General features: G+C 43.0%; 1 protein-coding gene across 3 annotated transcripts in view; it reads left to right on the top strand.

Annotated features, from left to right (window-relative positions):
• Positions 1-13,218, top strand: part of ABLIM1 (actin binding LIM protein 1) — a 299,642-nt gene that overhangs the window by 85,119 nt on the left and 201,305 nt on the right. The window lies entirely within an intron of this gene.

The following is a 13,218-nucleotide window of genomic DNA, read 5'->3' as shown; positions in this document are numbered from 1 at the left end:
TGGACACACATCAGAATAAGAACGTTTAAAGCTGACAGCGGGCGGTAAGCCAGCTGTGCCAAAACTAGTTCCCCCTAGGGTAACATCACCTGATGTCACAAAAGGCCCCTAAATTCTTGGGTAATCTCTGGGCTCTCCTCAAAGATAGAATCTAAATGCTAATGATGATACCGTGCATATTAATGAGTATTAATGTATTACTTGTATTCAGAGTTGGAAACTAGGGTTCTATCCCTTCTCCTAAGCGAAAGGGATAAAATTAGAAGATCTCAAGATGTCTGCATGTGTCTATTTGAATGAACTTGAAGCCCTCTGTTTTCCCTGGACTGTAAGAAGAGTGATTGTTAGTTTTGATTTCCAGGAAAGATAGGGCAGGTTTTAGAAAATCTTACGTGATAGAGAGATTATAAGTAAACAGAGTGAGCCATGTATCTGATTATATTTTTTGAGGTCAAACTGGCGGGAGGGGTGGGGGGAAGAAATTTCTTCAAAAGAATTTCATTTCTTTTTGCCTTTTCTTGACTACTCTCTTTCTACTCCATGGCATATTTTTAAGGGATTTGGAGTCTTTCCACTTGCTGCCAGCTGGAATTTACAGAAAGTGTGTATCTCTAGAACACTCAACAGTTGACTTGAATCTCGGTCATAATTAACTTGGAAGGTTGGCAGATTATTCTGAGACTCAAAAACAGGCACACCTTATGTTTGAAACAGAAGGAGTTTCACTACTCTGCATTGTTTTAAAAGCGTTTTCCATTGGGAAAATTGATAATATATTTTAAGTACCTATTTTTTAAAGAGAAGGATATTCTGAATGGCTATGTAATGAACAAGTTTAACCATGCTTAAATTTTGTCTCTTATTGTAGCTGGATCCCTCCCTGGTGCTTTAAAGTTCTAACAAAGCTTTCCCTGCCCACCCATCCCTCTTTAATAAGAGTACATCATCCTGTCCTTTCTCTCCTGGCACACCTTAAAAGCATTAGCTAGTTAGATGACTTGATTTACTACCTTCTGCTCCAAACGATATGCTTACAGCTGGTGTTTGCATACAATTAATAGTACTTTCGGCATTGGAGACACCCAGCCTTCCCTTTTATATTAAAATCTAACCATTGGGGCACTTGGCTGGCTCAGCCAGGGGAGCATGTGATTCTTGATTTGGGGGGTTGTGGGTTTGGCTTGAGCTCCATGTTGGGTTAGCGATGACTTAGAAATGAAATCTTTTAAAAGATCTGTTTGTCGACATGTACCTCTCCATCGTAACGTATTTTAAAGGTTGGGGTGAGAGTCAGGATATCAATTCAGAACATCGGGATTTTGCAGGGCCTGTCTCTAAATGCCATTCCTTTCCAAAAAGGGGGGAAAGGGGAACGTGCTGATGAACACGCCTCTTAGATTTCATCTGAGAGGGTGGAATGCTGGACAGGTTTTTCTGCTTTAAGAGGCAGTTACAGCTGCCACAGCAAATGAGCTCTGCCAAGGTCGGTGACCAGTGGGTCAGTTAGAGCATGACATTGCCAGGGACGTGCCCCAGCAGTGGGAGCGGGCTTCAGGAACACTGGCGATTGGGTTTTCATGGAACAGTCGACAACAGAATGGGCCTTGAGAGGTCTTGTCCCTGTCTCTCCTCCCCCCCTGCACTCGATGCTTGCAGGCTCCCTAGCTTCTGACTGCACCACATTACCTTGACCGCCCTTGAAGACCACGTATCTTGAAGATCTTAATAGAATAGAAACTCCGAGCCTGGTATTACTCTTCTTTATAATACTTTTCACGGGAATCATACCTCATGCTGACACATGGATTAAAGTGTAGAGAGAGCTAGAAGGTGAACTGGGCTGCACCGTGTTCTTAGAAAAAAGGTCACTGTGTTAGTGGGGTGTATTATTTTGTGGAAGGCACATCTCTGGACTATTTTTAAGTGACTTAAATGGTCTGTTTTCCCTATTTTTCCTATATAAGGTGTTGTTGGCTATGTGAACCCTGAAATGCGTGTACAGATTCATGAATGTAATTAGCCATTTAACTTTTGAGGCTCTTGGCCCCACCCATGTCTCCTTTCTTTTTTTTTTTTTCAACTTTAAAGGCACTCTCGCTGTAATAGTTTCTCTCTAATTGGTAGCTCTTCCTTCTCCAGGAGGGTCTACTGATGTGTCATTGAGCCCTCCCTGGCCTTGGCAGGAAAGCAGGTCTTTAATGTTCTCTGTGTTATCATTAATTTACTAAGCATCTCTCAGCAGGTGGCAGGTACTGTGCTAGGAGCTAGGTACTGTGCAGGATAAATCTCGGTCATTCAGAATCTATACCCTTGGAAGGACCACTGGCATCATGAGCCAGAGATGAGCGGGGCACCTAACCTACATGATAAATTAACAAGTGCCTGATTCGGGTGAAGAATGCAAGTGTTGGAATATAAGGCGAAAGGGGAGGGAGTCACCTAAGGAGATTCGGATCCTGGGAAGGCCCGGGGTTCTCTGGGATAGAGATGAGTCCAGTGGTTTTAAGGGCCACAACCTGACCACAGATCTCTTCTCACCATGGCTCTAGCACGGGGGGAGTTTGCCTCTTGTTCTCAGGGACCATCTGTGCCCATCATTACTGCCAGTGCCTCAAGGATTGGGGACTTATTTTCCCCTTCCTAAAAAGTGGTATTCTTTGAATTTCCAGGTTATTTTTTCTAGCGTAAACCTATAATTTTGGAGTTGCAGAAGGAAAGCAGGTTACTTCTGGACACAGTGTCAAGCTCTTGAGCTCTAGGGACAGAGAGATTTGGTTCCCATCATGGCTTGGATACCTACTATCTTGAGCAATGCCTCAGTTTCTCCAAGCCTCAGTCTCCACCTCTATAAAATGGAGCCAATAGTACTACCTGCTTTATAAGATTGTGGGCATTAAATGAGGATGTTTATGTTCATAAAACCCACAATACAATGCCCTGCATGTAATAATGAATGACTTATGGAGCGCCTGGGTGGCTCAGTCGGTTGAGTGCCCGACTTCGGCTCAGGTCATGGTCTCGAGGTTGGTGAATTTGGGCCCCGCGTCGGGCTCTGTGCTGACAGCTCGGAGCCTGGAGCCTGCTTTGGATTCTGTGTCTCCCTCTCTCTCTGCCCCTCCCCCACTTGTGCTCTGTCTCTATCAAAAATAAATAAATGTAAAAAAAATAATAATAATAATGACTGACTTCTACGGTTACCGATTGTAGTTTCACCTGAGAAATGTAGGTGCTTCCAAATTGTTTATTTTGTTGAAGAGTGCTTTGGAATCCAAGCCCTTGGTTCTAGTCTGGTTTTATTTTTATGTGTGCGTTTTATTTTATTTACTTTTAATTATGCAAATCGAGCAGAAGCTTTTGCTGTAAACATCTCAGTGTAGGAAAGGCAAAAGCTTCCCTTGACCACCATCCAAACCAAGGGGGTAACTAGGATTATTGGCTATATTTATTTATTTTATTTTCATCAAAGTAATTCATGCTCCTAGTTTTAAAAATGAAATAGTGTCTTCTCCCATGAACGGAAGACAGAGGAATGACAGCCAAGGATTCCAGCGTGTTTCTGGCCTGACTTCCTGGGATGACGCATCCCTCCCTGTTCCTAAGTTCAGCTCTTTGTGTATCGATTTCAGTAGTTTCTTTGGACACAGGACACACTGTGGTTTTTAAAAGTTGGGGGTGCCATTTCTTGCCTTTGTGTTTCAGACGTTGTCAGTTGTTAAGAGTAGAGAAGAGTTACTCCTAACCTCGCGTTTGTAGTAAATCAACGGATAATGTCGACAATGAAAAAACAGTATCAAGAGACGGCCATGCAAACGTCTTATTTAGAGAGATGGACTTAAGTACCAGGCGAAATAGCGAAAAAGAGTTCAGATAGGCAGCCCCCTCTCTCTTACCCCATTTGCACACGCAGGGAAAAGGACTTTCCTGCCCGTCGCAGCATCTCACGTTCTCTTCGGCTGCTGCCTGTGAGGATTAGTCTCCAGGCAGAAAGAAGGTGAGGAGGGGAAAGGGGGGCTCAACTCCTTCCCACAAAGACGGTCAAGTCTGCTCCGTCTTATCCTTCATCCCTGCCTTCAGCGGTTGTCTGGTGCCCCCAATCTAGGCCCTTCCTGGTTTGCCCCTAGTTGACATCGCTCCCCTCAGCTTAAGCGACAGCCTCCCCGTCTTCGCATTTATCGTTCATTCAGTTTCTAGCGTCCAGAACTGCGTTGAGATCTCGTCTGCAGTTCCTCCTCTCTTGTTCTTTTTGGGGCTTCGTGAAGATGCAGAGATAAGCACATGATCAAAGCACCATGTTGAGCCAGAAGCTCCACGTTTGTGTAGATTCGGGCACTCAGTTCCTGTCTGATGCTCTAACTACCTCACATTTAATGGTCTTTCCTACAGCAGAATCGTAAGGTCATGGATATGAGAAACTGTGATGTTTATGTCTTTCAGAAATCTCAGTACTGAGCACATGGTGGGAGCTCACCAAATCTTATTGACTGGTTACTGATCTTCGGTTATTGGGCTGGCAAGAGACATTGATGTACCCTACCTTTAACAGTAGAGTCACATAAAAACCAGGTCACCAAGAAAATTGCAACTTTCTCATTTTTGCCTTGAAGATTCCAAGGAAACATCAGTGTTAGCAGCAAGGATTTTCAGACAGGGTAAACTGCTATCAGTTACATATTGCTGTTTCAGAACCATTCCAAAATTCAAAAACTTAAAGCAACGATCATATGTTATGTTTCGCGCGCGTGCGAGCCTGCAGGCCGAGGACCAGCTGCTCTCGGTGGAATTAGTGGGCAGTTTGGCCGACTTGCACGTTTGGAGCTGGCTCCGCTCCGTGCGTCCCTCCCCCTCCTCTTGGGATCAGCAGGTTATCCCAGTCATGTCCGCATCTCTGTGACGGAGAAGGACGAGAGAGCAAGCACAGACACGCATGATGTCTTACGGCCTAAGTTCAGAACTGGCGCGGGGGCACATTCTCCTTCCTCTTCCCGCCCCAGCAAGTCACGTGGGCGAGTCCCGTCTCAAAGTGAGCGGGCGTCGGAAACCGACGAGGCAAAAGACTTGGCCACAAGGAGGGATGCATTGGAGTCACTAATGCAATGTCCTACCTTCGATGCCGTAGCGGTGGCATTGGTACAAACGAGCGCTATGACACCCAGTTACCCTGACAGTGCCTTTATTTTTGGCTTCTAAGAAAAGAAAGATAATTTTAGCCCCCAGAGACCTTACCTACCATACTTGAGGAAAGGATCTACAAGATGAAGCCAATGAATAAGATGTTTGTTGAGCAAAAAGCTAAGACATAGAAGTTTGAGCATCTTGTGTGGCCAGGCTAAGAAAACTCTTTGGAAACGACAAGGTAGAAACTATTTTAGCCTTCGTCGCAACTCCCCGACTGTGATTACACCACGGAAGCAGCCACGGAAGACACCGAAATGAATGGACACAATTGTGTTCCAGTAAAACTATTTGCAAAAACAGACCGCAGGCGTTAGCTTCATAGCCTGTTGACCTAGAATAATGAAGGAAATGAGAAAACGTCAGCTAGGGGAAGGCTTTTTGAAAAAGGCACAACTATTTTATTTAAATTTTTTTTTAATGTTTATTTACTTTTGAGACAGAGAGAGCCAGAGCATGAACAGGGAAGGGGCAGAGAGAGGGAGACACAGAATGTGAAGCAGGCTCCAGGCTCTGAGCTGTCGGCACAGAGCCCGATGTGGGGCTCGAACTCACGAACTGTGAGATCATGAGCTGAAGTCGGACGCTCAACCGACTGAGCCACCCAGGCGCCCCAGGAACAACTATTTTAAAGGCCGTAAAGATTAATTTAACTTAGCAAGATATGCTTTACAGAAGCCAGTAAAACCTGTCTGGTCATTCCATAGATAAATTTTCCAACAGGTTAATGCGGTCCAGTCGGAGTGAAAAGGCCACACTTTTCAACAGTGTTACTGCTTGTGACAAATCATTTCTGCTTTTAAAAGTTGGTTTGAAAACACGCTTATCAAGAATGTTAATGTTTTTGTTTTAGCTGGAGAATGAGGGGGGAAAAGGTTTAGAAAGAAAGTAACAGGAATACCTAATTAAAATGATTTGGCTTTATGCCATTTTGAAAATTTTATTTGACCGATGTGACCTAGATTTGTAGAAGGCAACTAAGGGGATTAATAGAGATGATTTATTTTTAACTGTTAAGAATATGCAGGAGTCAAGTGGGCATTTTCCCACCACGGTTGTACTTCACTTAGCATTTACTTAGCAATAGTCATGTTTTCTCCCGTATTTGAAGATAGAAAAAAATCTCAGAATATTGTGGGAAATAAAGGGTTTTGTGTTTTGTTTTGCGTGGTTTTTTTTTCCTCTCTCAAAATCTTCAGTACCTGTTTATTCATTTACATTCAGCTTGTCAGTAGCCTGTACTTGGGTAGGTTTCCGCTCATTAAATCCAGATACAGAAACTTGGAGTGTAGCTTTTGGAAAGGTGGGAAGAAGAAATGCCCCCTGGATAAGAGTCTTAATTCCGTTAAGTGTTTCCCAAAGCTTCATATTTTTCTTGGGTGCTTCTTGGTTTTTCTTTCCCCGTGGAAGATGTCAAAATATACAAGGAAGACACGGACCGGACCGTATTGTTCGATTTCAGTCATTTTGTACTTATTTTTGAGCCCTCGCTTCCTGGCAGTCACTGTCCTAGGACGTGGAGTCATCACAAGGAAAAAGCTTAAGCGACCCCCAACCTTTGTGGTGCTCACAGGACAGCAGTAGCTGTAGACAAGTGGACCACAGCATGTCAGATGTGCCCGTGGGTCCCAGGGGGACGCAACCGGTCTCCTTCAGAAATAAGAGGGATTTGGGGCGCCTGGGTGGCTCAGTCGGTTAAGCGGCCGACTTCAGCTCAGGTCACGATCTCACGGTCCGTGAGTTCGAGCCCCGCGTCGGGCTCTGGGCTGATGGCTCAGAGCCTGGAGCCTGCTTCCGATTCTGTGTCTCCCTCTCTCTCTGCCCCTCCCCCGTTCGTGCTGTCTCTCTCTGTCCCAAAAATAAATAAATGTTAAAAAAAAAAAATTAAAAAAAAAAAAAAAGAAATAAGAGGGATTTTTCCCAGGTAAATAAACTCCCTCCTGATTTTACATACAGAGGATTGAAATAAAACTGCACCTTAAAAAGGATTTAGAATTTTCCATTCCTAGTCTTTATACCTGAAGTTGGTGATAAAATTAAAAAGAAATACCTCGGGAGGTTTCGAGGGCACAATAATTTGAAATCCCGTGAGTTTCTTGGAAAAACACCATTTTCCAGGGTAACGCAATCATGTAAGTCTACTCTGTTACTGATTATTATCTTACATCTTTATGTAAGACACATTTATATACATGTTTTTCTTCTTTTCTTGGGGAGTTCTCTTTCTGCTACGTCAGCCACTTTCCTAGTGTTATGCGTTGAATTGTCACCCTATAAAAGTTTTTGAGTTCTCGGGGTGCCTCGGTGGCTCAGTCAGCTAAGCATCTGACTTTGGCTCGGGTCATGATCTCGCAGTTCATGCGTTCAAGCCCCGCGTCGGGCTCTGTGCTGACAGCTCGGATCCTGGAGCCTGCTTCAGATTCTGTCTCCCTCTCTGTCTGCCCCTCCCCAGCTCATGCTCTCTCTCTCAAAGATACACCTTAAAAAAAAAAGATGTTGAGTTCTAACCCCTACCACCTGGGAATGTAACCCTATTTGGCTGTAGGGTCTTTGCAGATAGTCCAGATCAGATGAGGTCATTAGGGTGGGCCCTAATTCAGTGTGATGAGCTTCTAAAAATGGGAAATGTGGACACAGAGACAGACAGTGAGGTTAAACAATGTGAAGCCTCAGGGAGGAAAAAGCCATTTACAAGCCAAGGAACACCTGAGGCCACCGTGAACCAAGGGCCAGGCTGGGTACAGATTCTCCCTCTCAGTTCTTAGAAGAAACCAGCCCTGCTGACACCCTGAGCTCAGACTTGTAGCCTCCAGAAGTGTGAGACAATACATTTCTGTCATTTAAGCAATTCAATTTGTGCTACTTTCTTAAGGCAGCCCCAGGAAGCGAAAACCTTTACTTAGTGCATAGTGTCGTGGTAAGCATTCCAGAGCTAATGTATGTAAATAAATGTGCACAAAAGTGGCTGTCACACAGTATTATTTTGTGACACTGTGGGTTTCAGCCTGGGTGGCACCAACATGGGGCCGTCGACCCAATGATGACAGCTCTCCAATGACTGTGGATACCTAGGTCCCCCTGGGACACAGGGGACCTCTGGTTATCACCAAGCAGATAAAGAGGATTCGCTGCCATCATGTGAGATCCGTGGAGGGAGCTGTGTGTTCAGAGAACAGGAGAGCCACAGAGAGGTTACAAGAAGGATTAGGACAAGGATATGCCAAGAAACTTCCTAGGATCCAGCCTTCCAATAAACTTGCAGATGTTCTGTCTTTACGAAGAAGGAATATTTGGTTTTAGTCTCTTTATGATCCTCAGAGCATTTTAATAAATTTCTGGCTTTAAAGTTTTCTGTTTGTTGCTTTTCTGCACCATTCACACCCATATTCACGTTTAGAGTAACGAGAATTAAGATAGCTAAAATGTTTTGAGTGCCTCTTGTGTGGCACACGCATTGCCAAGTGGTTATATATCGTATCATCTCATTTAATTGTCTCAACAACTCTGGGATGGACACACTAGTATTATCCCCATTTTATAGACGAGGAAACTGTCGTTTCCAGAAATATCTTGTCCGACACCATGGTGAGTGGCAGACCCAGACCTTGAACCCAAGTTTAATTGTAAAGTTTATTCTCTCATTAACTCTCAAATCCCTAAATATGAAATGGTTAGGAGTATAAGATTTTCATAGCTACAGTGTACATTTTAAATGGTAACTATTCAACTTACTTTTTAGGCCAAAGGGGCATATAGAATGCCCCTCCTAAACCAACATCTGCTAACCAGCTAAGCTGCTTCACCTTTAAATTTTTTTTCCTCTGAATACATTTGTGGGAACTTTTGTCCACAATGCCTGTTTTTCAATAAATTTAAAAAAAACAACCCTAGGGATTTCATCTTTAATGAAAATAAAAATAGACTTAAATAACTGTTGAACACCTGCTGTAGACTACAGTGGCTAGGTAACTGGAGATACAATAGATGTGGTCCCTACTCTAGTGGTGACCTTTGCGGGAAAATATATAGTATAATAGAATTTAATTGGGATGCCTGGGTGGCTCAGTCAGTTGGGCATCTGACTTCAGCCTAGGTCATGATCTCACTGGTCTTGAGTTCTAGCCCCACGTCAGGCTCTGTGCTGACAGCTCGGAGCCTGGAGCCTGTTTCAGATCCTGTGTCTCCCTCTCTCTCTCTCTGCTCCTCCCTCACTCACACTCTGTCTCTCTCAAAAATAAATAACCATTGAAAAACAATGTTAGATTGGGCACCCTGGAAGGCCTCACAGAGGAGGTGACATTTAAGCTGAGGCCTAACTGATAAATAGGAGTGAGCATGGCGGCGGTGGGAACCATACGGATTGCCTGGAAGAGGGAAGAGCGTGCGTGAGGTCTCTGATGTGGAAACAAAGTGTGGCTTGTTCAAAGAACTGAAAGATAACCTCCGTGACCGTAGCACAGTGAGAAAGGATGAAGAGATGAAGGCAGGGACACTTCATAGTGCATGCCACAGTAAGAGCTTTGGATTGCATTGTGCAATGACCAGCTGTTGAAGGGTTGTTGTACAAGTTAATGTGGTAACGTTTTGGGGTTTTTTTTATTTTTTTTTAATTTTGAAAGTGATTAAAAGTTAATTGAGAGGCATTGTGATGTTGGTGGAAAGATCTTTGAAAATGGGAGAGAATGGATTCTAGAAATAGTCCCCAACGCACGTGGTCATTTGATTTACAACGAAGGGGCCGCTGCGATTCAATAAATGGTGCTGGAGCCGCTGGGTATTCATGTGGGGGGGAAATGAACCTTGATCCCTATCTCACGCCATTTGTAAAAATTCATTTGAGATAGAACATAAAAACTAAAACAATCAACTTCTGGGATAAAACATGGGATATCTTTGTAACCATCACTTAACGCTGCTTTCTTTTTTTTTTTAAAGAACCAAAAGCAAGCACTAGCCATAAAAGGCAAACGTTGTTTAATTGAATTTTCTTAAAATTAGGAACTGTTCATCAAAAGCCATCAGGAAGAAAATGAATAGGCAAGCCACCATCTAGGAGAAAGTAGTTGCATTAGGTTTACCTGAAAAAGTACTCATATCTGATGTGTATAAGGAACTCCTACAAATCAGTAAAGAAAAAGCAGATAATCCATACTTTACAAAGGCATATATGTCAGGGGCACCTAGCTAGCTCAGTCGGTTAAGTGTCTGATTTCGGCTCAGGTCATGATCTCATGGTTGGTGAGCTTGAGCCCCATGTCGAGCTGTGTGAGGCCAGCTCAGAGCCTAGAGCCTGCTTCCGATTCTGTGTCTCCCCCTCTCTCTGCTCCTCCCCTGCTCGTGCTGTGTCTCTCAAAAAATAAACATTTAAAAAAAATTTTTTAAAGGCATATACTTCACAAAAGAGGATATCCAAAATGGCTGATAAGCATATGGAAAAAGTCTCACCATTGTGAGTCTTCAAAATGTAAGTTAAAGCCCCAATGAGGTACCATTATTCATCTACCAGAATGGCTAAAATTAGAAGGACTGATAACACTAAGTCTTGGCGAGGGTCTGGGACAACTGGAATTCTTCTGCAATGTTGATGGGAGTATGCACTGAAGCAATCACTTTGGAAAAACGTTTGCCAATACCTTCAAAAGCTAATCCACACCGACCATACCCTAGGTGTATCCTCAAGAGAAATGAGCATGAATGTCCACAAATGGACACGTCCAGTAATATTCATAATAATAGTCCCAAACTGGAAAAACCCAAACATCCCCGAACAGGAGAATGGATAAATTAGTTGTGGTTATGGTGTACTATTTGGGTGGAAGATTACCCGGGGGGAAGAACTGTTGATTACACATGGATGAATGAACAGGTATTATGCTGAACAAAAGGGTACATGGAAGGGAACACACTGTGTGAATTATCTTGAGGTTCAAATGCAAGCAAAACGGATCTCGTATGATAATAGTGGTTACCTGGAGGGAGTATGGCAGTATTACAATGCATATTTTCGAGGCACAAAGGACCTTCCGGGGTGTTAGGAATGTTCTAGATGTTGATCTGGGAAGTAGTTACATGGTTGAACACATGTAAAAATTCACCGAGCTGTGTACTTGAGAGTTAATGAACGTTACCATAAGAAGTATTTCAATGAAAAATTTAACATTGGAAATGATCACAAAAGGTTTGAATGACATGGGAGACATTTTTGATAATAGTTGTAAGTTGCACATGTAATGTGATTTGAACTACGTAAAAAATTAATGGGAAAAAACTGAAAGAAAATATACCGACGTATTAACAGTGGTTTCTGGATGGTGGGTTCATGTTAGTTCCATTTCTTTATAGTTTTCAGTGTTTCTCAAACTTTCTCTAATGAAGTATATTACTTCAATATCAGAAAATGAAACGGAAGGAACTATAGCCGGGAAGATATTTGACATACAGCACATAGCCTGCTTTGGATCCTCTGTCCCCCCGTTACTGGCCCCCCTCCGGCACCTCCCCTACTCATGCTGTCTCTCTCTCTTTCTCTCAAAAATAAACATTAAAAAAAATTTTTTTTAGGGGCGCCTGGGTGGCGCAGTCGGTTAAGCGTCCGACTTCAGCCAGGTCACGATCTCGCGGCCCGTGAGTTCGAGCCCCGCGTCAGGCTCTGGGCTGATGGCTCGGAGCCTGGAGCCTGTTTCTGATTCTGTGTCTCCCTCTCTCTCTGCCCCTCCCCCGTTCATGCTCTGTCTCTCTCTGTCCCAGAAATAAAATAAAACGTTGAAAAAAAAAATTAAAAAAAAATCCTACTCATTTCTTTAAAAAAAAAAAATTTTTTTTTAAAGAAGATATTTGACATAACTTGTCCCTCAATTAGAAATGAAGTTTGCAATTTAAGGGGTGAATGAACAATTCAGAGATGGGTGAATTCATAGGGTCGTGGAGTTACAGAGGCCTTCGCCATGGAGTAAGCCCACAGAGGAGGAACAGCTTTGAGGGAGGGGTATGGTTGAAATCAGGGATGGTGGTTAGCCAGTTAACCTTGTGTGATGTTTCTTTCACCCTGGTCTGACTTTGTTTCTATCCACTTGGTGGACTCTGTGGACCTTCAAGTATGTAATTGCTTTTTCTACAACTCTAACGTGATGATCTTTTAAACCATTTGTAATTCATATTCTTAAAAAGCTCTTTTTCTATCCTTTTACATCCTTAGGCATTGCCATTTGCTCTGTTCTCTATTTTGAGGCTCCTTCCCCACACCCCCCACTCTGCTTCTCCATATGCCAATGTGAGTTTAAAAATTGTGCCAAGCCATTCTCTCCTCCTGAAAAAAAAATCAATAAATAAAAGACCCACGGAAACGCACACACACACTCACACACATACAGAGACACACACGGAGCTCCAAATGATCCATCTGTCCTGTTGAAGATATTCACCACCCACTTCATCCTGGTGCAGGCTATTTTTGTTTGCTCTGTCCTGAGAGCTCCTATATTGGAAGCCTTTATAGAGGACTTTGGTGTCCACCAGAAAATGGAAAGCAAAGCACTTTGTTTTTCTATTTTATACCTATTGCAGGGCTGTGCACAAAGAGATGTTCAATAAATGCTGATCGAATTGCCATTATACACATCACGGTTTATGCTACATTCGGATTTTCCCAGGCACAGCTTCACTGATGGGTGCACATTTATAATTACGAAGTGAATTGTGGGAAGGGTACTATTTTTTAGAATCCAGTATTTTTCCTCATCTGTTCTCTGCAAACCTATATCCTCTTAGGTGAGTTTAATTACTACGTTTTCAAATGATCTGTGATGAGTTGAAGGATGAACTGAAGCCTTCTCTGAGTGGGGCTTTTTTTTTTTTAACTGCTTTTCTCCTTTTCTTGGCAAGATAAGTAATAGCATTATGCTATGTTACTGGAAATTTTAATCAATAAAATGCATGTGTCTTTAATTAGAAGGCTAGGAAGTGCTGCTGAGTTGGATCATTTTGTTAATGCGATGAGCTGAGAAGGTCAAGCGTTTCTGCACAGAGGGTCAATTTGAGTAACTCGAG

This window comes from Prionailurus viverrinus, chromosome D2 (genome assembly GCF_022837055.1).
Source record: "Prionailurus viverrinus isolate Anna chromosome D2, UM_Priviv_1.0, whole genome shotgun sequence".
Taxonomy (NCBI): domain Eukaryota; kingdom Metazoa; phylum Chordata; class Mammalia; order Carnivora; family Felidae; genus Prionailurus; species Prionailurus viverrinus.
This window is presented reverse-complemented; position numbering and strand designations above follow the sequence as displayed.